The sequence below is a fragment of the Calypte anna genome, chromosome 8 (genome assembly GCF_003957555.1).
Source record: "Calypte anna isolate BGI_N300 chromosome 8, bCalAnn1_v1.p, whole genome shotgun sequence".
In the NCBI taxonomy this organism is placed as follows: Eukaryota; Metazoa; Chordata; class Aves; order Apodiformes; family Trochilidae; genus Calypte; species Calypte anna.
Window position 1 is genome coordinate 9,970,303 of NC_044254.1, and position 23,948 is coordinate 9,994,250.

At 39.4% G+C, this 23,948-nt stretch overlaps 1 protein-coding gene across 1 annotated transcript in view; it reads right to left on the reverse strand.

The window, feature by feature from the left end:
* Positions 1-23,948, reverse strand: part of NTNG1 (netrin G1) — a 147,576-nt gene that overhangs the window by 92,679 nt on the left and 30,949 nt on the right. The gene's annotated exons all lie outside the window — the stretch shown is intronic.

The window sequence follows — 23,948 nt, forward strand, 5'->3', positions numbered from 1 at the left end:
AAAAATGGAGCAATCACATCACCTTGGTGACATGGGGAACCAGGGTGCTAAAAACACTAAATATTTTTTTTCCTTTTGGTTTTTTGGGGGGGTGGGGTGAGTACGTTATAAAATAATGCAATTGGATTTTTGGTCCACAAAGGAAACCTGATGATAGCAAGATGTCTGAGAAACATGCTGGGAGAGTGGGAAGGGCTCATGACCCTCATCAGCCCCACTCTGACCAGCTCCAGCTAGGTCCTCAGCTTTGGGTTCTATTTCAGGTCAGGCTGGGGCCTCACCGTGGCTTTTTCTTGTGGATAGGCTGCAGGTCTGTGTTGCAGCCTTGTCTCTGCTGCTCCTGAGGAGGCTCCCCTGGTGACCCTGCTCTGTCTCTTGCTGCTGATGGGCTGTCTGTGGCTTCTGGTTGTGCTCAGCCTGGGTGGGTTGGAACCCATGGGTGAGGGCAGAGCTGGTGCCTTGCCGCCGGGTGGGCCTCTGCTCCTGCATGTGCCTCTGCATTGGGCAACTCTGGTCCTGCTGCTCCCAGGCCCTTGCTCAGGGATTTGCAATGCATGAGGAGATGGATGCAACAGAAAGATAAAGTTCCACAGCTTGCCCTAAGCTGAAGTGGAGCAGATTTATATTAGCTGAGCATGGAAAGATATCGTGGAATACCAAATCATGGAAGCATGAAAATTTTGTACGGGAAGGATTTCAGGAATACTCATGGTGTGAGGAAACTAGAACATGGCAACCTAGATGGGCTTCTGCACCAGGCTGCTGAGCACGGGCCCTCAAAATCCCCCATGCAGGGCTGGGTGATCCCTGTGAACTGCTCTTTGTTGGTGCTGCATCTTAATAGGTGAGATGTGTGTGAGTAGCAGAAGGTTCTCTTGTAGTAGATAACACAACTAAGTAAGTGTAACTAGTCCTCTGTTTTTATTGCCCACAGCCAAACTGAAGAAATGTGCAGAAGGTTGCTCTGAACTTTCTCACTGGTGCCCAAGGGGGTGCCATCTTCTGGTCCTGTGGCCCCCACTCCTGTGATAGGGGTTTCCTTGTCCTCCTGGAAGACAGCTCCCCATCTGTGAAGGTTCATACACTGTATTGATGCTGTGAGTTCAGATAGAGAGCAAGAATTTCAATTTGATTTCTGTGTAAATCAAATGAAGTGTGCAGCAGAGAGTGCTGATGTCGTGTTTAGCTGATGAGCTACAGTGGTGTTCAGTGCAACCTTATCCTCTGATAATTTCAGTTACCCAGACAGCTCTTTATGTAGCTCATTTATCACAGCCCTAGAATGCAGCAAGTTGTGCACATAGTAACTCCCACATGAGGTTAGAAATAAGCAGTGTAGAAACAATTAAAAATGTTGAAGCTATTAAAGATGAATGTACAGTTTTATAAGGACTTAAATGAAAACTAGAAAGAGAATTATGAAGACTTTTGTGTTTATATTTGAAAGAGTGTTACAGTGAAAACTTTTTCACTGAGCTCTTACTGGTTAGTTATAACTTTTTATAGTAAGATTTTGGATAAAACAGGATGGGTTTAAATTGCATCTTAGAAATTTTAAGTCCTTAGCACATCTGTAGGTCAACTTTCCATCACCAAATTGCCACTCAAATAGTTTAATGATATTGTTGCATGTATTACTTGCTTACTGAAAAATGATGCACAACCCCCCTATTTTTTTTCTTTGCCAAGGTGTTTTTCAACCTGTAAGGTTTCTAAAATACTGTGTAGCTCATTAACATAGCTTCACAAATTATTGGACTGTGTACCACAGCAGACTGATGTAGGTTTTGAATAGCATACAGCTGTTCTGCATTCACACTGTCCAGCTATTTACAGTGGAACTGAAAACTGCTATACTTGACTTAAACCTCAAAAGTATTTTATATAAGAACAATACAAAAATGTATAGTGTAAAATGACAATTCTTAAAGCATAAAAGCTTTTGGACTCTACCTCTTGTATCTAAGTATAGAGTAACAAGAAAAGTCTACATGGTACAGGCAGTTACTATAAACTAAATAATATGAAAAAACTTTAAAACATGACACTGCTTAGCATCCATAGTAGTGTCTTCTGTGTAGAATCACATTACGTTGTAAAAGCCTGTGTCCTTTTAGGAGTATGTAAAACAACTTCAACACCTATTCATGTGGTTCATACCACAGCTCAAGTTACATGTTAAGTTTGGCTGACTAAACAACACAAAAGGTAATATGCCTTATAATTAGGGCTTAGTAATTAAAAAAATCCCAGATTCAGTGAACTTTAAATTACAGAGCAGTATTATGTATTTTCAAATGGGCAGTTTGAAAATGTCACATTTGTAAGGTGTAAGGCTGCACATATGTGCAGAGGGGTACCCTCCTGCCAGGGTCTTGCAGATGCTTGCTTGCCCGAGGCCCTACCTGTTCCTCATCAGCAAAACAGACCAAGGGATTCCAGTCATTTATGCTAGTTTTACACTAAATTAGAATAAGGTTACTCTTTAAAATAGCACAAACTTAGCTCTTCTTGGTTTGAAGGAAGCATTGAGAAAATTTGAAAGTGTTTTTTAAAACAACTTCTGGTGGATCCACTGGAAAAATCTCTTTCCTTCAGAGCTGCACCTTCACTGTGGGCTCAACTTTGCCTTAAGCAAGCACCTAGCCCACAATCTTGCTTAGACCTTCTCCCTGCTGACCCTCCCTGTGCTCCTGCTGGGGAGCTGACAGCCCCTGAACTGGCAACTTCTCTCTAGGGAAAAGTTTTATTCCAATTTAGAAGACCGCATCTTTGTGCCTAGCAATTCTTCTGCTGAGTGGTAAGGTGGATAAGAGGACTGATGTGTCTGGAAAGCAAGCAGTTTTTTCCTGAGTCTTAGTTTTCCACTTAATCAACTCTCTGACCTAATACACTGCTTGGCCAGATGAGCATTGATACTGCCAGAAGGAATTCAGCAGCTTGGGACAGAAATGAAGCTGTGCAGATAGACTGATTTGATTCGCTTAAGGGCAACATGACAATGCACCTTAAATTGCTAACAAAGAGCTAAATTATGTCTGTGCTGTCGTAACCATACTTACCTGTTAAAAGGTCATTTACATATTCAAATAACTACTTGTATATGCAAGTATTTTTTATGCTGTAAAATACTGTTCTGGGGATGTAAATGTGTCTTGGACCTTTTCTATCTGAAGAAAATTTCTTCCGCTATGTATGTCACCCCAAAGCACCATTATGATTTTATTCTTACAAAGGGCAGCAGATCTTAGGACAACAACAACAAATTCACATTATTTCCTTCCCTACGGATGTAAACATAACACATGCAAATGCTACTGGAGCCCACACCGAGTGTATTTCGGCTGCAATCTCTACAATCTAAATTCAGCTATGAAGAATTCTGATTATTATACAGTCAGTATTTGTACAGACAGTACACATATATGTGAGCACACTTTAGGCTTTTTTGTTGCTTCATCTTCAAATTTTATTCTTTCCTAAAAGTGAAACTGTAGAATATGCTACACTTGGAAAGTACAGCTGAGTTTAATGGAAGACATGCTACCTCACTGAGATTGCATTTATTCTGAATACTGTGAAACTGCCACTGTGAAGGCTGATGCAGTGCATTTTGTTATCTAAAGCTAGTCTGATTGAAACAAAGCTTATGCAAAACAGTTTTCATGCACTGAAACATACAACTCCTGTACTAGAAAGTAAAAAAGGGAAATAACAAGACCAAACCCCAAACCTAACTGGCTTTGTAAAGACAAAGAGTCCCTGTTTAAGTATTCTATCTCCAGGAAATGGGTCTTACCATTTATTTCCCACTTGTAATTTCCACCAGCTTAAAAGCTGCTATCTGCTTGCCTACATATGCAGCTACACCAGACAGTCATTCTACGTAACCTGCGGGATACTGAGTATGAATTATGACAAGACAATGAGCAGAAGGATACCAAATCCTCCATGGTGTTCATTAATGGTTGCCTGTGACAAGCCACTGTCAATTTTAATAGTTTTCCTGCGGTGGTTGCCGCTTCCTCTGTGGGAGGCCTTTAAGACTGCTTGAGAGGATTCTGAAGTAGTAACAATAGTTAAATAACTTCAATCAAATGTGATGCAAGAAATGCAATGGTTAGACAAAAAGCATCTACAATTTTGCTTTGCGTCATCCAAAATAAAGTTATCTTCTTAGAAGACATAGTCTAATCAAATACTTGCACAGGCTACACCAAGTAATGTGTAAATTCATGAAAGCATTACCAAAATAATAAGCTGATATTTTACTAATCATCACAATTAAACAAACACTGAGTGCAATTCAAGAAACATTTCATTTCCCACATATGAACAATCTTTCATCATCAAAAGCAGAGAGCTTTTATTAAGTCAGGGCAAGTGGTCTTCTTCAACTAGGACAGTCCCTTATTTTGCATGTCATCACACCAGCTTCAATAGGCTGCCCATGTAGCAGGATGTAGTAAGGTGTTGTACTTGCTGTGAATAAGGATAGCAAAACTGTTTCATTTATAGCTGTAAGAAAACCTTGCTGATGCTATTTTATGCAATGTTTTTCATATAGCTTTTTAGCTGCTAATCTCCAAATGACTTGCAGGCAGGTATGTTTAGCTGTCCACAAAGTTACATCTGGGAGAGATCAGACAGAGAGGTGAAGTAATTAGTTCTTAGCCAAGTGGTGGCTAAGGCAGGAATAGACCCTTTTCATTTGCTCCACAGGCTTTTTTTTCCAAGATAATTTTTTTTGTCTGTATTAATTCTATGGCTAATACCACAGAGAAAAGAAACTGCAGAGCCAGACAACAAATAAAAGGGACTAAAGAGATGGAAGAAGTTCTTTTCTTGTTTGGGATGTCTCAGCTGTGCTTCTGGGACAGTCTGCATTGTTCATACAACTCTGGAGTGTTATTGATTCTGTGCCAGTGCATCTCAAGTAAAACTGTATTTCTGCAACAGCTCTAATTTTATTTCAGATTCTTAATATCAGTATTGGTTTTGACAATTTCTAGCCTACTCCTGTATTGCCAATGTGTCTACCGCAATTTTTAATAAGATTTAGAACCAAGGGATTAACACTGAATGTCAAACGCCACAATTAGAATTGCTGATGTTATGCAGAAATGCTGTTATATATATATATATATATATAAAAATAAATCTGGCTTCCTGTTGCTACAGAATCTGCACTAATTTCTGTTTTATTTGATTATTTTTTGTTACAGAATTCCCATGCTTGCATCACAGAATCACAGAATCACAGAATTAGCCGGGTTGGAAGGGACCTCAGAGATCATCTAGTCCAACCCTTGACCCACTGGAGCAGTTGCTAGACCATGGCACTGAGTGCCACATCCAGTCTTTTTTTAAATGTCTCCAGGGACGGAGAATCTACCACCTCACCGTGCAGTCCATTCCATAGCCTAATCACCCTCTCCGTGAAGAAATTCTTTCTAATATCTAATCTAGACCTCCCCTGGCACAACTTAAGACTGTGTCCTCTTGTCTTGTTGAAGGTCGTCTGTGCATGTCTGTGAATGGACCTTTGCATGTCTGTGAACCACTTAAAGGAAAAATGAAAAGAAACATAAACAAAAATTACAATTGTAAGTGAAAACCAGTTTCATCTCATTTCTCTTAAATGCAAGCTACACTGTTTTTCCTTCATTTGTATCCATCAGGAGGATAAAGTAGATATTTCTAATGAATTACAGTGTATACCTACACAAAATGGAATTGTTATAGAAACAGATTTGAATGTTGAATATAAAGTGAAAGGATGTCTTATTAGTATTCACAATAATTTGTGTGATGTCTCTGCACACTCAGATTATAGCACACAGTAGCTTGAAAGAGAAAAAACCACACTCATCAAATCCACAATAGGATATTCCACCAATTTAAGTCATTCAATCAAAAAAACCAGAGTATCTTTTGAAGCAGAATCGTAAACTTGGTGATAAACTGGTAATTTGTTCAGTTGTGTGCTGGAGATTGTATGTAATTTCCTTTATTACATACATTCATAATAAAAAAGTCTGCATAGCTCTGAAAAAATACACAAACATTTCCTAAAATTATTTCCTAAAATGAAGACTGTTACCTGCAAATTTACAGTTCAGGTATGGTGTATGGTTGCACTGACTCCTAACAACCCATCATTTTCAAAACTTATGTCATCACATAGAATCATAGAATCATAGAATTGGCTGGGTTGGAAGGGACCTCAGAGATCATCGAGTCCAACCCTTGAACCACCGTTGCGGTTGCTAGACTATGGCACTGAGTGCCACATCCAGTCTCTTTTTAAATATCTCCAGGGACGGAGAATCCACCACTTCAGTGGGCAGCCCATTCCAATGCCGGATCACTCTTTCCGTAAAGAAATTCTTTCTAATATCTAACCTAAACTTCCCCTGGCACAACTTAAGACCATGCCCTCTTGTCTTGTTGAAAGTCATTTGGCAAAAGAGACCAACCCCCACCTGGCTACACCCTCCTTCCAGGTAGTTGTAGAGAGTGATGAGGTCTCCCCTGAGCTGCCTCTTCTTTAGGCTGAACAACCCCAGCTCTCTCAGCCTCTCCTCATATGTTAAGATATGAAGATATGAAGATATGTTGAGATTTTCTCCACATGTTGAGATATGAAGAATCCCAACTTACTGGATGGCAGGGTAGGGGAAAGGAAAGCAGCTGCTGCTGTGTCCCATGCCTGCATCAGCCCTGCTGCCACCTCTTGGGCTCTGCTGCCTTGGATGGGAAACTCAGAGCAATGAAAATTGGGGACAAAACCAGTCATCAAAAATATTTCATGACCTCCGTTACTGTCCCGAATGACACGGAGTACCTCACATCCAAATAAGAATATTCTACCCGAAATAAAGAAAGAGCATCTCTAAGTGCAAGAAAGGCTTATGATGGCATGTTTAACACTTTCAGATAATGAATCAGCATTAATGCATCAGCATGCAAGCAGCTCCCTTGAAATGAGCCAAACTTGTTTATTGAGTTGACTGTAAAGTTATTAGAATCTGGACATGAAGCAGCTTCTCACCACAGAGTTGTGGAAAGATATTCCACTTTGAATCTCTGCATGCTTCCACTACAACAAGGAGTCGTCATCAAGAGGTTGCTTGGGCTAACTCAGGCAACCTCATCAGTAAAAACAGGGCATCCTAGGCTGTGCAGTGGGGCTTGGCATTTCAATGCTGTTTGCCTATGTGAATGTTGTGCTGCCAGTTCTTTTATCTCTGCTGTTAACTCTCTAATGAGATTAAGCCTGGGTGTGTATGCCAGGGTGAGACATTTGTAACTCATGGACATGTTAGAATGAATACGCCCTAAAATATCTTTAATTTAAGTAAGCGTTAGGTGGGGAAGTTTCTCACAAGGAGAGATTGAAGGTAATTTTTCTATAGTGGAAAAAAATAGACTTTCTACAATTGCCTGCTGGGATGCCTGAAGGTAAAGTTTAAGGACAGGGATTCCTTTTATCCTAATACATTTCAATCTATTACAGAATAAGTTGATAAGAGAAGCTTTTAGTATGCTCCTTCCCACTGCACCACCCTGAGACGTAATAAATTACAGCAGATTATATTCCAAATCAGTTCTACCCATCACAGGCTTGTCTTACAGAAGATGTGATAAAGAGAAACACCTTGGAAAAAGTAATGCAATTAGCTGCTGCCATCTGAAATCTGAAAAATTACATTTCCTTATCCCAGCCTGTCCAGCTGTTCAAGCATTTTTGAGCAAAAGTGCTGTTTAATGACTTGCCAATCGACTGCAGGACTGCTTCCCAGCAGACTCTGCTTCTTCCAGTGGTATAGGAAAGGTCAAAACCTTGCACCAGCTGCCATTATCCTTGCTGTGCAGCTCTGAGGTCAGGGATACTGAGGGGCAGGAGTCTCCCAGGGCAGCGCAGCTCCATCTTCAGATGCCTTCATGAGGGGCACAGTGGCAACATCAGCTCCTTAACACTTGGATGTGCCTCTGATGTAAGACACTTCTGTGGCTGGATTAAGCAGCATGTAAGCCAGAAAGGATGAAGTTGCCTTGCCACAATGATAGATATGCCTCCATATATTCCTACAGTTACTCTGTAATTTAAACTATCTAATGCTGTTCAGCATTTATCTTTAAACGAACTGCAGGTCCCAGTTTGTACTAAAGGAGTTTATATGAAGTGTACTTCTAGAATGAGTAATAGCTGTCTATAAAATGGGTTGCTATTTGTAACGATGAAAGAATGAAAGACCTCAGGAGGCAAGGTATGCTTTCCTCTGACACAGGGCTTCATGATGCTACAAATTGAAGTCAGATGCCTCTTTCTACAAAGGTATGGAATATTTACATTTTTTATACCAAACAAAATTGCATATAACATCTCAGTATTTTCAGGCCCTAATAGTGTTTTAAGGATGAGAAGCGGCATAGCTCTGCTTATAACAATTCTTCAGGCAGCATACAAAATTACTCTGTTCAGCAACACCATCTGTGATATATTCATGCAAAAATAAAAAAAGAAAAAGAGAAAGCAACTTAGCAACTTCAAAGGATTTATTCTCTTAGTTTTAATATCTTCTGATTTTTGTTGGGCATTTAGTGAAAGTGCTGTACTGAAATCAATGGAAAACAGCTCTGAATTTTAGCCGATAATGTAAGTCAACACAGGGCTCTAGATAATTTTAAACAGATTTGATATTCTTTTTGTAAATTTTGATATATAGCATTTGAACACATTAGTTAAATAATACTTCCTGGGGGCACTTGAATATTCAAAAAGTTGGCCAACAATTAAAATGCACATAAGAAAGCAAACGTGTAACTAATCTTCCATTTTAATAACTCATAGTTGCAGAGTAAGTTTATTTTAAAGGACTTATTAGTGTGATTTATTTGACAAGCAAGCTGAGAGGTACTTGTCTCTGTCATAGAAGACATTAAAAAAAAATAATCTGCTATTAATCTCTTATTTCCTTGCAAACATTTGTGACACTATCTAGATTTCCATACTTATTTGTATATATTTTGAAACACAGTACTAAACAGCTTTAGAATATAGAATCAGTTCCTCCATCTGACATAATGCTCACTAAAGCTCCTTTCTAAAGCTCCATATTTCTTAAACTGCTTTTCTACACTTAATTTTGTAAACCTAATTTTGCAGCTATAAAAGTTGGAAACTTAAAATTACAATATTATACTGTATCTGTAGAAGTCTGCAAACAGCGTTAATTCTGACAGCATTTTCTTGTAGAGTCCCGTGCCCTCCAAAACTGAAGAAATTGCCTTTATATATGTGGACAACTTCTACATATATATATATGGTATATATATATGGTATACCATATATATATGCTATATATGCTATATATATATTTTTATATATATTTATATCTGTGGTCCCAGATCATCCTGCCACATCCTAGCAGCTTTCAGGTCCATGTACATTGTGCTTCTCTGAAGTTACTTTGCTTTGCTCTCCTCTGATGTCAGTGGAGTAAAGTAACTTGTACTAGTTTTTGAATGAGAAAAACTAAAACTCACATCTCTCCTCCTAGAGCTTGGAGGTGGGGCAGGGCTGAGGTCCCTGTGGCACCCCGGGGCTGTGGGGGCTGGTGGGGCAGGGAAGCAGCAGTCACAGCCCTTCCTTTAGGCAGATGAAAGACAATAAAACAAGTGCATGACTCAAGTACATCTGTAGAGTAATTGTGTTTATTTGAGTGTGGGGCAAGTGTGTTTCATAAGGGCTTTCCTAGTCAGGTATCACCTTTTGTTAATTAAAGAAATGTTTTATAATAGAATAGATGTCAGATGATTTAATTGCTATCACTTTGATATCATAATTAAATTACAATGTAGGCTGTAAATCCTCCAGGGAACCTTTATTAAGATGCTTTATGTTTGTCAGTCACCACCATGAACGGGATTTTAGTTTTTTCAATACCAACTACAAATGCATGGCTTTATTAGCTGAGTCCATGCTAGCAAGGCACAGCCAGGCACAGGCCAATGTAACTGCAAGAGATAAACTGACAAGACTTTTCTGTGGATGCTCTGCAATTACAAAATATCATCCTCCAATAAAGTTGAGGATAAGTTATGTAGTAATGTAATGGTGGTCAAATTCTGACTGTGTACTGAATAGCCAATGTTTACCATTAAAAAAGCTTATTATATGTTAGAGATTGTAAACTCAGTGTTTTTCATCCTGCTGGTGATTCCTGTGTGCAGCTGAGGAGACTGTCAACCAATTTTCAGCTTACCTTGAGGTCCAAGAGACACAGCTGTGTTAAATAAAAACAGGGCAACATTAATATAAGTCAAGATTAAATCAAGTCAATAGTGAGAAGGTTGCATGAGGGATTTATTTGGGGGTTTGAGTCTGTAGTAGAGCAGATGAGTAAGAAGGGCTGGGGAAGGCTTAGTTAATTTGTGCAATGATCCCAAACAAACCAAGTTCTTGTAAGGACAATTCTTTCAGTACAGCTGATTTTTCAGTTGTAGAGGAAACTTACGGTTTTTTCCACTCTTACATGACATAATGCAGAAGTTGGTACATACAAAGTAGATTCCGTGCTACATCCCTAAACTTCTCTAGAGCTGGAGGGGAGATCATCTTTAGCCTTCTGGATGGAATCAACAGTGGCTGAATAAAATTGCTGCAAAAATATACATTTACTTTGTAGAGCTGTGAAAATCTAGTTAAAATCTGGACTATACTGCTTAGATTCTCATCTTTAATTAAATGTTATGGCAAATCTGTGTAAGTCGGGATAAAGTGAAAATAACTTTCTTGACTTCGTCGAAGCTGCAGTATACCAAAAAATTAGGAAATTAAATCCTCAGACATGTATTGAATTTTCCTGCAGTGTCTTTAATTAAAATAAATTTTATCTGAAACATGCATTAAGACCTCAGAAGCTGAAGATTTTGATACTCAAGTATGTGTAAACGAAATTATGTTTTGATTCCCTGACCAATCATAACTGATGCTGTTATGATTATTGAGATTTTTACTTGTTAAAGTGCAACAGAATGGTTAACTACTTCAGAAGCGGAAAGTGTCAGGGACAGAGGAGCAGTGCAAAGGCAACATTTTTTCCTGGGAAGCATTTACTGCCAGATGCTGTTGCAAACCTTCTGGCCAGAGAATAAAATGTGAATACTTTATTCACAGCTGAGAGCATTTACTCCCCATTGTAGTCTCCCTGAAGTCACTGCAACTGTATCTGAGGGCTGATTGTGTGAACCACATCAGCTGCTGAATAAATGGGATCAGTGCTCACAGGAATCCAGCTTTAAGGCAATGCAGTCCTTACTCCTGCATTTCTACAGGTAGGCTTTGGGGTGTGTTCTTGATCAAGAAAGTAATCTGAAAAGAAAGTCACCAGGGAACAAAAAAGAAGTACAGCTAAATTTTGAACCAAGTTACTGATAACTGTTGGCAACACCAGATAAAACTGAAATGGAGGTGGTAATGGTATGAAACAGGAAAGGAAGAGTGAGAACGAACTGAGGTCATTAGAAGAAAAAAGGCAAAACCCAATTAAAGTTTAAAAAGGTGACTTCTTATAGATGCTGTTTTCCTCCTTCTTAATCCTGAAGTGTTTCATGTCATTCCTCTGAATACAAAAGCCAGGAAGCCACAGCTGGGTATTTCTGTCCTCAGCGGTAAGGTCATACTGTGAGTCCTGCTGGTTCCTCTTGAAAATTGACAGTGGAGAAGGTATGCTATTAAAGTATTAGCTTAAAGAAAGGTATACTGTTAAAGACCTACTTTTCTGCTATGAGTATGAAGAAGATCCTATTTAGCAGGCAGAATGAGCATACCTATGAGAGGCAGTTTACTTAATCATGGGGCAAGGTTCAGGCTAAAAAGTACCTTTTTGCCCCTTCTCCCTTTCAGCCTTCTTTCTGGTTTTCTCAGGTATTTGGCTACAGTTCAGTTCCTTTTCCAAAACATGATATTACAGCAAATAGTACTTGTACCAATCTCTCCTCATGTGTTTCTGACCAATCATACCTGTAGTCAGTATTTTAGTCACAGTCCCAATATCTTTATTCCAGGAGCTAACAGGCTCAGAAGAGCGAACATATTCATTGGCAAAATGCACAGTATTTCACCCATCCTTAGACCTACTACAGCGGATATGCTTACATGGGAAAATCAGAGAATAACTACAACACAAAAATGCCCAAAAATCTGTGTTGGTAACATTAGCACTGAAAGTGTGGAGTAACAGAGTTAAAAGGTACTTGGAGTACCCAGAGGTCTTGGCTCCCTGTTGCTACCTTTTTTTAAAATAGGTGCTAACTTTATCCAAATAGCATAACCATATTCATGCATGTAAAATCACACCTTCATTTTGCTGTGTATGAGGCAAAGAATTGAGTGCTTGGTCTAAAGGCAGCAGCCCATTTACAATGAAGAATTTTGCATGAGAAGAAAAGCAAAAGAAAATAAAAGGTCACTGTCTTAACAGGGATTAAGAAAAGGGAATGGGAATGTGCTTGATTACAAAAAACTAATTACCCTTTTTTTACTGACTGCTTAATTTCCTCTCATTCTACATCTTAATGAACATCATGCCAAAAGACAAAACAAGCAGTAAAGACCAGGTATAACAGCCAGTTTACATCAGGAACTTTATGAACTCCTCTTTTCCGCCCCTGCTTCCCTCAAAAGTCTAAAGATGCTCTTATACATAACATACGTTTAGCAACCCAGAGCAGCCTTTCAATGGAACTCAACCCTAATTTAATTTTTATACCTAGCAGTATTAAGGGTTTTTTCCTAACATACCATTTTTGAAACTAAAGACATGGGGTTATAGAGAAGGAAAAATATTTCCACTGAAATATACAATGGTGGCCTGATTCACGGGTACTGTATTTCTCCAGCATTATGCAGCTCTAGGAGGTCAGGCTCCCTGCAGAGTTTGACAAATAAGTCTACACAGTACTTGTGAAATACTTTTTGCAAATGAGAGAAAGATACTATAATTTCATATCAATTGCTTACTGGATGAACCCAGGTATGGCCATGCACTTATCATTGCATTAAGACAGGTATGATTATGCAGAATTTTGTTCACTGGATGCAAAGATTTAGTGGTAGGTCAAAATCTGCTGGGAGCTGTTGTGTCATATTCATCATAACATTTAGCAGACTGCAGTCTTTATGTGCTAAGGAATAAAACTTGAAAGTTTATCTCAGCCAAACTGCTAAAAAAGAAAAGGTCTTCATAAACTCAGGACCTCTAAAAAACTCTGACTTGAACTGCCACTTGTTCCACTAGGAAAACTCAGAGGAAACACAGCTCCTGTTAGTGATATCACCATCTTGGATGCCTGCTTCAATCTTTTATCAGGGTCTTGTAACTATTTTGAATTTTAAAGCAAACTTTTTTTTTTAACCTCTAATAAAAGCAAAGAAAGCAAAGTGGGTTATACAGATAAAGACAAAGCTCATGTCTGTTGCAAAGTTACATACAGTTACATACCTTACTCCTACTATATGATATGGAAATCTTTGGAACAGCTATGATTGCTATGATTTATTTGTTTTTTTTTTTTTTTTTCTTTTTCCCTGTTTTTTTTTGCTTTTGTTTTTGAGTTGTTCAGACAAAAGATGAGGATCAGGTCAGGAATATGGACTTAGAAAATTAATCTGGTTAATTAATATATTTCACTAATGCTACAGGAGATGAAAATATTATGTTTATCATTTGCCTTTATCCTTCACCAAAGAGCAAGATGTTCCCTAATCAGGCCAATACTTGAATGTATTCTCAAATTCCTTTAAAGCTAATGTGCCTAAAGATACCTGTAAACTCTTCCAGATACTCACTGGAACATTGTTCCACAGGAAGCCTAGCATCCCAGGTTCTGCACCAAACCAGCCAATTTCTAGGAGAAACATCGAGCAATTCTTTGTGTTTGCCTACAAAGCCTAGGCCACACTATTGTCAAATGACAGTATCTGAGGATTGAAAACTTGTATTTTTGCAAATTGTGTGAGAGATACAGCAAGGATTCCAGCGGGCTCTTTTGTAAACCATTTTCCTTACCACACAAATCTGCCAATTGGCATTTTTCTTTATTCTTTTTAATTTCTTTTCTCTTACTCTAATTCCTAGAGGTACCTCTGTGCCTAATGCTACATTAGTATCTCTAGACTCAGACACTTTAAAATAAATGTCCATTTTATGCGTCCTCTATTTTCTAGCTTGGTATTAATGCAGATGTATGTCATGGCTTCTTGATGTGGCAGGTGTAGGTATGCTCACTTCACAGTGGCTCTGCCTGGCCTCAGCGTGTTTGCAAATGTTGAAGCTTAAAGATGTTTTCCCTGCAGAAACCACAAGGTAAATATAACAAGTAATCAATCTTCTGAACAGCAATCAGGAAACCTCTTAATGAACATCCTACTCAAACACAATAATTAATCTAATCTATGACCTGAATAGCAATTAATATAATCAGCTTCAAATGGTGCACCTATTATACTCCATTTTTGGATGCCACAGTTTGGTTGTTACATGCAATATGAACATATTGGTTTGTTTTGTGGAATACTGATTTTAGAAAGGAGAGGTAATACAAATGTTTTATGAAGATCAGGTTGGTTGTTCCTATGCATTCAGACTAAACCAAACACAATGTCAGAGTCAAAGTAGGACAAAAAGGATATAGACACTCAGGAACTGAAAAAAACCAAACAAAAACCACCATACCAAATACAAAGCCTCAGCAAAACCACAAAGCCTCAAGCAAGCTCTTGGTTTGTGAATATTAAGTTCACAAGAACTTAAGAGATACGAGACATGAGATATGTTTGGGCACAGGTTCAATTTAGGCAGTATAAACTTAGCTCTCCTTTATTAATTAGTCAGGCAAGTAATTTTGAAAACCACAAGCTGATCCTCAGCCACTGTAAGTCAGCCTAGTGCCATTTTACTCGGTCCATTTGAAGGCAGAAAATGCAATTTTTATTTAAATAATACATTTCCTTCCCTGATTTAGTAAGTAACACTTACAAAATTTTACAGGATTAGCGAATTTTGATAGTTTCATTCACTTTGCTTGTATGTTGAAACGAAAATAGACAGGAAGGTTTCACTGCCCCGTGGGCAGGCTGGAGACAGATGTGCCCAATAATGTTTATAGGAAGGCACTGAAGAAGTGGTTTTAAATAGGAGCAAAAGCATTTGCCTAAGGATTAAAATGAGGTATGTATCTTCCACACACTTCTAACAATCTTTTCTTTTACACAGCTTTTCTTTTTAGAAATCTGAACTAGTAAAATTAATATCAGAAAAGCTTAAAGAAATGCTGCCAAAAATAAGCTCTTACTGACTTTTAATACCAGATGTACAGAAGGATAGGATTTACGTCATACTGTTTATTTATTTAGTTTGGCTGTCATTTAAAAATTATGGCAAAAAAAGGAGTTCCTTGTCTTCTTCTTTGTGGTGGCACAAGCTAGTTGAGATTGGGTGGATGCTCCCTGTGAGATTTTTCTCAAATGACACTAAAACTGTCTTGTGAGTGATTTAAGTGATCCATCACTTAAATTTAACTACGTACTATGCACTTTATATTGGGTACATGAAAAGGCAGGGCTGGCCAGAGGATGGAAATTCTAACAAGTAACTGTTGGACAGTTATGCCTCAAGAAGAAAACTGTTAATAATAACCTTGCTTACTCACAAAGAAGGAGGATGAGAAGCAATGGAAAAAGAAAGGAAAACATTAAGAAATTGAAATGGGCTAGAGGGAGGAGTGGAATACAAGCACATGAGCATGCTAATGGTGGTTCAAGAAACATCTCAGTACAACTCAGTCTGTTTTATTGAAGACTTTTCCAATTCTCTCTGCACTATCTCAACAGACAGCTCTTGTCTCCTTGTCTGCTACCATGCTTCAAAACACAGCTATGCTTTTCATATAGCATGAAAAAACAAAATTTCCTAATTTTCTCAGCTGTTGAAAGAGCACTTGTTGCTATTTCCACACTGGCCTATGCTTTCTTTCACTTTGCCAAAGAAGGAATCAGCTGGTCCCAAATAGATTTTTTTAGTTCTTCATTCCACAGAAAATGCAATGTCTAGAAAGTGAGACTGCTCTTTCCCTCTGTCTTCCCCATCTATCAGTGCCCAGCCACCTCTTTTGAGTTTCTTTGTGGCTGCTCTTACCTGATAGTACCAGCAAGAGCTCCTTCTGACTCTAGCAGGCACTGTTCGGATGCAGGCCCTGCTGCCCCAGGGAGCCCAGCACTGCACTGTCCTCAGGCAGCCTCTGGGATCTTCTCCTTCACACTCAGAGGCATAAGGCAGGCAGATGGGCTCTCAGATGGTGACAGGGACAGCAAGGCACAGGATGTGCCGAAGCACTCATTGTAGAGAGTGAACAGGAACAGACTGTGAAAGGGAGGTCAGGCAGCTTCCCGTCTTGTTTTGAAGAGGACAGAAATCATGGGTCATGAGGGTGTTTGAGATTTCAAAGCTGGACATCGAACTGAAAATTTTAAAAATTGTACTTGATAGAAAATTTACACTAATAACAATTTATGTATCTGGCTATAGGTTGTTAAAAATATTGAGACAAACCTCTAAATTTTTGTCAGGAGGAAGATAAAAAGAAAAGTGATAAAAGTGAGATACAAAGAATCATGGAATGGCAGTACTAGGCAGACCACAAGTTTCATCTGTGGGATTTTCCTGACTTTTCCTGACTTTTTATTTCAACAGATAACATCTTCTATTAAGAAAAAAAAAAAAAAAAAAAAAAGGCACAAACCTCTCAAGCAAACAATAAAAAACCACTACAAAGAAACAGACTTACAGACTCTCTAGCCAGTTCAGTTGCTATGGAATAAAAGAGTAGATTAAGTATGTTAAATGTGAAATGGAAGCACTGAGAAGCTAGCCAAGCTGTATGAAAGAATACCAGCTGGGCTGGGACAGGAAAGGATGAAGTTCAGGAACTCTGAAAAAGAGGATCAATACAAAAATCTTGAGAGGAATTAATTCAAGCCCTATGGAGAAACAGAAAACTACCTGAGATGAACTGCCAGAAGCAGCTGCCTGTTCTAAAAATAATAGTGCTTGCACTTTTGCTCAAGTTTCTTTTTCTTTCTCCCCTCCCAACCCCCTTTTCATTTCTTTTCCGTCTCTGCTTTCCCTTGATTGATAAAAAAAAAAAAATGTTTTCTATTTTTCCCCTTCTATATGGTATTGTACAGCTAGTGAAATCTGGCAAGAGCAAAAAAGCTGGAAAAATGAAAGATTAAAAACATTAAAGTTTATTCAGCAGCCAGGAAACTGACTGAAAATTTCATGTAACAAGTTCATGCAGATGTCAACTTAAAGTTCAGATGGATCATCATTTCAAGCCAATTTTCTGTAGGGTTTTTAGAGAAAGGTAAGAAGACAAAAAAACTGGGAGAATGCTTTCAAGCTCTGCAGCTCAGTTTAGTTGGAAGATATATTCAAATAGCCTATATTTTTTCTTTCTGCAGCTTTCTCTGTTATAAATAGTTTATTAATTAAGGGAAAGTAGTGAGAAACCCCACTGAGTAATAGTCTTCCCCTCTGAAGAATGGCTTGCTTTCCCCAGGCTTGGGTAAAGTTCCAGTACCAACTGAAGGCTAGGTGCAAGGTGCAGAAGGAACGAGAGGAAGCACAAAGCTCACCCTGTCTCATCCCCTGTTCCCTTGTCTCTGTCCTTTCTGAGGCTCAGGTTTTTTTTAAATGCTTTAATAACCCATACTGTGGTGGGGCCTGGATCACTGGGACCACTAGCAGTTTCTGAAAAGCACTAACATTGATAGATAAAATGAGGGGAAACCTGTACTAATTCTGCTAAAGCCACTGATGTTACACCTGCATTTAATTTGAGCAAATCGAAGCAGAGTGTGGACCTGAGCAGCTGGAAAATAGTAATTGCTGCACAGAAGGCAGCATCATGTAAAACTAAGATCCATAGAGTCTCTTTGTTCAAATCTTTAGCTCTAAGGAATCTTTGTATTTTCAACTTGGCTACAACTATGATGTGCAATGAGATATGATGCCTGCTAAAGACCTCAGGTATCAATTAGAAATTAAGCTGCAACAAAAGATAAATATCTAATCTATGACTAATATGGTCTCCAGTGAGAATGGCTGGGTATTTTAAGTGCATGCCTGTGTTTTTGGGGAAGACACATCAAGCTGCTTAATGCCCACAGCAGTTGGCAGTGAACAGTTGGCAGCTTCTTCATCTCCCTCTCAAGGGAGTGCCCACTTTACACCAGGGTTTGGTTTCCTGTGTAAATCTTGCAGAGAACCTGTCATGGAGAATGACACTGACAGTCAGGGAAGAGCCACTTGGCAAAGGCACTCATGTCAGATGCAGTGAGAAGGAAATGAAGCCTGTGTGGTTTAAGTGACTGCTCAGAAATAGGTTGAACTCTGGTGATATGGTCAGGTGTGCAGGTGTGAGCTCCTGCTCTGCTGGTAGTGTAGGAGCAGCTGGACTCCACTGCCCCAGAACAGGAGCACCAGGCAGCAAAAGTGAGCAGGGCCACTCTCTGCCTCCTCCCTCCAGTGTTCCCCCTGACCTTTCTTACCAAGCATCTCTTTTCACAGATAAATTTATATCTAAGCAGGCTTAATGCTCTGACCATGTGAATACAAGTGTGTACCATACACTTGTTGATAATCTAAACCCTCAGGTATACAGACATTCTTTAAATGTTTACATAATGTTCAGAAACCTGAAAAGGAGACAAACAAAGCTTTTCTATTAGAGAAATTGTTTTTTATAAACACTTCATTACAGAAACCCAAAAGCCAGCAAGATTGTGTTCCTTATATGCATAATAGCAGTTAACACATGCAGAGCAGATCTATCTATTATTTAGCATCCACCTGAAGCTCTATCAGCACCAGCTGTGAACCAGACTAAATCTTATCAGCAAACACTTTTCTGACACCAAACTGCTTTTCTCACAGATAAAGTTTTTGTGGATCCTGCCAGGGTCTGCAATTAGAAATGGGGAAATGTACAGGATGGTGTACAAGCTCTCCACAAATAAGCACACAGAAGCAGCCTATGCTAATCAATGGAGCTTCTGGTACATTCTTAACCATCTCACCAACAGCTGTGAAAATGCTCTTTTTTTTCAGATCTGAAAAAAAAGAACCACAGTTGGTTTGTTTTTTTTCTCAGAAAGTTCCAGAAACAGTAATATGACATTTTAGGGAATGGTATAGAAAATGAGAGAGATAATGTGTCCTCTACTTTAAAACAATGAATCAATGGAGGGAACAGAAACAGAATTTGTCAGAGAAAAGTTCTCTGACGTAATCCATCATCCTGATCAGATTTGTGCTTGCTGTGCTAGGGAATAAACTGGCCATTGTTCTATGGTGGGAGAGCGGCAGTAGTGTGTGCTGCAGTCTTTAATGGGGATGCATAACCCAATTTACATAACCCAAGAGCCTAATCCTGTGTGCACAGGGCTCCAGAGCAGCAGGGAAAACAGGGAGATGAGGGAGTGGTCTGACTTCCATGCATCCCCACAGCTCTGGCACAGAAAAGAAATGAATGTAAGGTAAACCGGCTGTGTGTGCCTCTGGTGGAGTGGCTGGTGTGGTGGGCTTACCAGGCTACTGCCACCTAACTTTTCTGCTTGCTGGTCAGGTTAGAGACTCTGATGTTGGTGAAGAAGAAAACCTGTGCTTGTTGTGAAAAAAACCTTGTTTTTTCCTCTCTGACAGCATAACACACCTTTTGAGAGATGTTTCAGAAACTGTATTTCACACCTTTAAGGACTGTTAAGCATGATCTGTGGAATTAGGTTGCAGTTAACAGAAAGACCAAAGATAACCAGAGCTGGATTAATGTAGAGTGTCTTGGACTGAAAATATTAGTCATGCAATTGCACCAAAACCTTAGAAGTTAAGTTAAATACCAAAATATTAGAGCTACAAAACATCTGCAGCAAAAGAAAAAGCATTATTTGAATGCTATGTCTGAGCCTCAACAACAAGGATGCAGCAAACACATTTCGGTGGAGCAGCAGCTTGAAAACCATTGCTCTGCCTTTGCCTCCTGAGTAACCCAAGCTTCAGATAAGGCACTATCAGAGCCTGTCTTCATACAGGAATGAAGCTGCAACCACGCCACCTGGCTTGATGTCCCTGTTATCCCAGGGGCATTAAGGGGCTATTGCTCTCACCCTTTTGGTGCTGAATTTATTTAAGAAGTGCTAGTGAGATGCAGGTGCATCACATATCAAAGGACTCAGTTAAAGCCCTTTGTCCTACACCTGGTGTGGCTTATCCTCTTAATCTGAGATGAAAGCTGTTCAGAGTATCCTACTCAATTGATGTTCCACCATATACAAGAAGAGATCCCTAGGTTCCCAGGAACCTTGTCTTTCACAGAATCACAGAATCATCTGGGTTGGAAAGGACCTCTGAGATCATCACATCCAATCCTTGACCTACTACTACTGTGGTTACCAGACCATGGCACAGAGTGCCACATCAGTCTCTTCTTAAAAACCTCCAGAGATGGAGAATCCACCACCATTCCAATGTCTGATCACCCTCTCTGTAAAGAATTTCTTCCTAATATACAACCTAAACCTTCCCTGACAGAGCTTAAGTCCATGCCCTCTTACTGGTAGCTATTTGGGAGAAGACAATGACTCCCACCAGACTACACACTCCTTTCAGGGAGCTGTAGAGAGTGATGAGATCTCCTCTGAGCCTCCTCTTCCCCAGACTGAACATCCCCAGCTCCCTCAGCCCTTCCTCACAGGACTTGTGCTGGATCCCTTCACAGCCTCCTTGCTCTTCTCTGGACCTGCTCCAGCACCTCAATCTCCTTCCTATCATAGAATCATAGAATAGGCTGGGTTGGAAGGGACCTCAGAGATCATCGAGTCCAACCCTTGATCAACTACTGCCACAGTCACTAGACTATGGCACTGAGTGCCATATCGAGTCGCTTTTTAAATGTCTCCAGGGACGAAGAGTCCACCACCTCCCCAGGCAGACCGTTCCAATGTCTGATCACCCTTTCCGTGAAAAAATTCTTTCTAATATCCAATCTGAACTTCCCCCGGCACAATTTAAGACCATGCCCTCTTGTCTTACTGAGAGTTGCCTGGGAAAAGAGACCAACCCCCGCCTGGCTCCATCCTCCTTTCAGGTAGTTGTAGAGAGCAATGAGGTCTCCCCTGAGCCTCCTCTTCTTCAGGCTGAACAGCCCCAGCTCCCTCAGCCTCTCCTCATAGGATCTGTGTTCAAGTCCCTTCACCAGCTTGGTTGCCCTCCTTTGGACCTGTTCAAGGACCTCAATATCCTTCTTGAACTGAGGGGCCCAGAACTGGACACAGGACTCAAGCTGTGGCCTCACCAGCGCTGAGTACAGGGGCAGAATCCCTTCCCTGGACCTGTTGGCCACACTGTTCCTGATACAGGCCAGGATGCCATTGGCCTTCTTGGTCACCTGGGCACACTGTTGGCTTTTTGTCAATCCAGACTCCCAGGTCCCTTTCTGCCTGGCCGCTCTCAGCCACTGTGTGCCCAGCCTGGAGCTCCCCATGGGGTTGTTGTGGCCAGAGTGCTGGACTTGGCACTTGGCCTCGTTGAACCATATCAGTGTATCCCAGATCACTGCTTTTATCTCAAATGGATATGATTTACATATAGCTGCTCATGGTTATTCTTATTCACAATTTCTGGTTTTCATATGGGAAGTCTCAGTTGAGAGTAAAGTATTATTATGTGAGACATTGTATGGATCCATTTTGTACTGCAGAACCATAAAGTAAGTGTGAGAAAACCACCAGAGGCACTCATAATGGGGAGATAGGGAAATACTGTGAGGTTTGCTGAGAGCAGATCACAGTCTAGCAGAAACTAGAAAAAAAAATAATTTACAGACATCAAATGATAAGTAAGGTGTTACCTGAACCTATTGTCTTCTGAGTTGCTAACTTCTCCCTGTAAGCATACTATTCTACCTGGTGAGGTGTTTTTTGGGTTTTTTTGTTAGCTTTTTTTGGTTGGCTGGTTGGTTTGGTTTGGGCTTTTTTGTGTGTTGTGGTGGGTTTTTTTGTCACAGACATTGAGTTGCTCATCAGGAAAAAAACATATTAATTGTAAAGTGAATATTTATTTAAAAATACACAAAGCCAGAAAGTATGTTTCTATTTTAAAAATGCATATATTTATTTTTTCTCTTATTTTCTCTAAGCAATTGAAGCTTGATATTACTATAGTATCTGGCAAATAACTAAGTCTAAATGAGAGCTCAAGAAAAAGAACCAGTAAATATATATTGGGAAAAGTATTTGATTTTGATAAAAAGGACTATTAGGGTTTCAAATCTTTCCATATTGTGCCTGTTGAACATAGATGTATGTCCATGTTCATCAAATACAATGCAGAGCATTTGATTATTTTCATTAACATCGTGAAAATAGTAAATTAAATAAGGAATTTATACTCTTTTCCAATCTCAAGATAAAAAGATGCATCTGCTGAAAATTACTGGAGTCCACACTAATACAAATTTTTCTGTACAGTCTTACAGCTGTCAAAGCCAGAGACCTTTGGGTATCAGAAATACTTCATGCTTTTAACATCTTTATGAATCCACTAAGAAAAGAAATCATAGCACAGCAGTAAGCTTAGTGAAAAAATCTCAAAACTAGTATTCTTTTAAAATGCTGTCAGAACTTTGTATATAGTTCATTTCACTGGTGCCAGTTTCTCGTGTCAGAAACGAACACGAGAGAAATGTACACAGAGAAAAAATACTTTACAGTTAGAGTCATGGAAATTGGTGGGACAATAAGGCAGAAACTATAGATGAAACCATTTTTGCCTTTTATAAAGATAATTATGTTTCAATTTGATCCTGTCACTTCAAAACAAACATAGCAAGATACTATTTCTGTGAAGAAAACAGCAATTTCTTAAAAGGCTGGTTTTAAAGTTTATTTAGATACTACTTTTTCAGAGCTGGAATAATTCAAAGCAGAGAGGGAACATGTTGAAAGGTGCATGGCTTGTTAGCAGTAAATACAATCCCACTCTTCCTATTTCGTCATTTATATAGTAGAGCTGGCTGGGGTGCCAGCTCTTCTGTGCAAGAATACATAAGCAATTCATCAAAAGAGCAAATGTCATTAGACATGGGAAGCCCAGGGATTATTTTGCATTTGATTTCCAGCTCTGATAGCACTGTTATTGATTTAAGTATTCTCCAGCATAATGTGCGCTAGACACAAAAGATCACTGTATTTTGGAACTGCTAATCCCAGTAATCTTGAGTTGTCCAAATACTGATGGCTTTAATAGAACTGAGTATATAAACCCCTTAGGTCTGATTTCTAGCCTGTTAACTAATGAACTTCATCAGAAGCTCCCTGAATAATGCAAGATTTCTGAAATGTCTAAGAATGTAATCCTAAAGTAGCTGTATTAGTATACTGTATACAAAAAATGTCAGGAATCCTTCACTGCAAAATCCACTTTAGGTAAATGTAGTGCAAATGAAGATGGAAACATTTCCTTGGGTTCCCTGCCTCAAGTAAGTAACAGCACAGTGAGGTCAGCACAGAGGTCAGGCATAATCACAGCTCAGCCTCGCTGAGGGAGTGAGACCAAGACTCCCTGGGACCACAAACCACTGCTGCCTCCATTTAAAACTTCCATTTTATGAGAAAAAACAAAACAGAAGAGGACCAGTCAGGTAGAGAAGAAACATTATAATTTTCTCTTAAAGTGAAAAGGCTTTTACTGTATTCCATAGAAGTGCAAGGCCGTGCTTTATTTAAAGCACAAAACTCTCTGGTTGTAGTGCTGGGTGCATAACTGGAAGGGAAGGTGCTGGGGCTTCTCGGCCAAGAGGAGGATGTTCCTCTGAATGTCTCT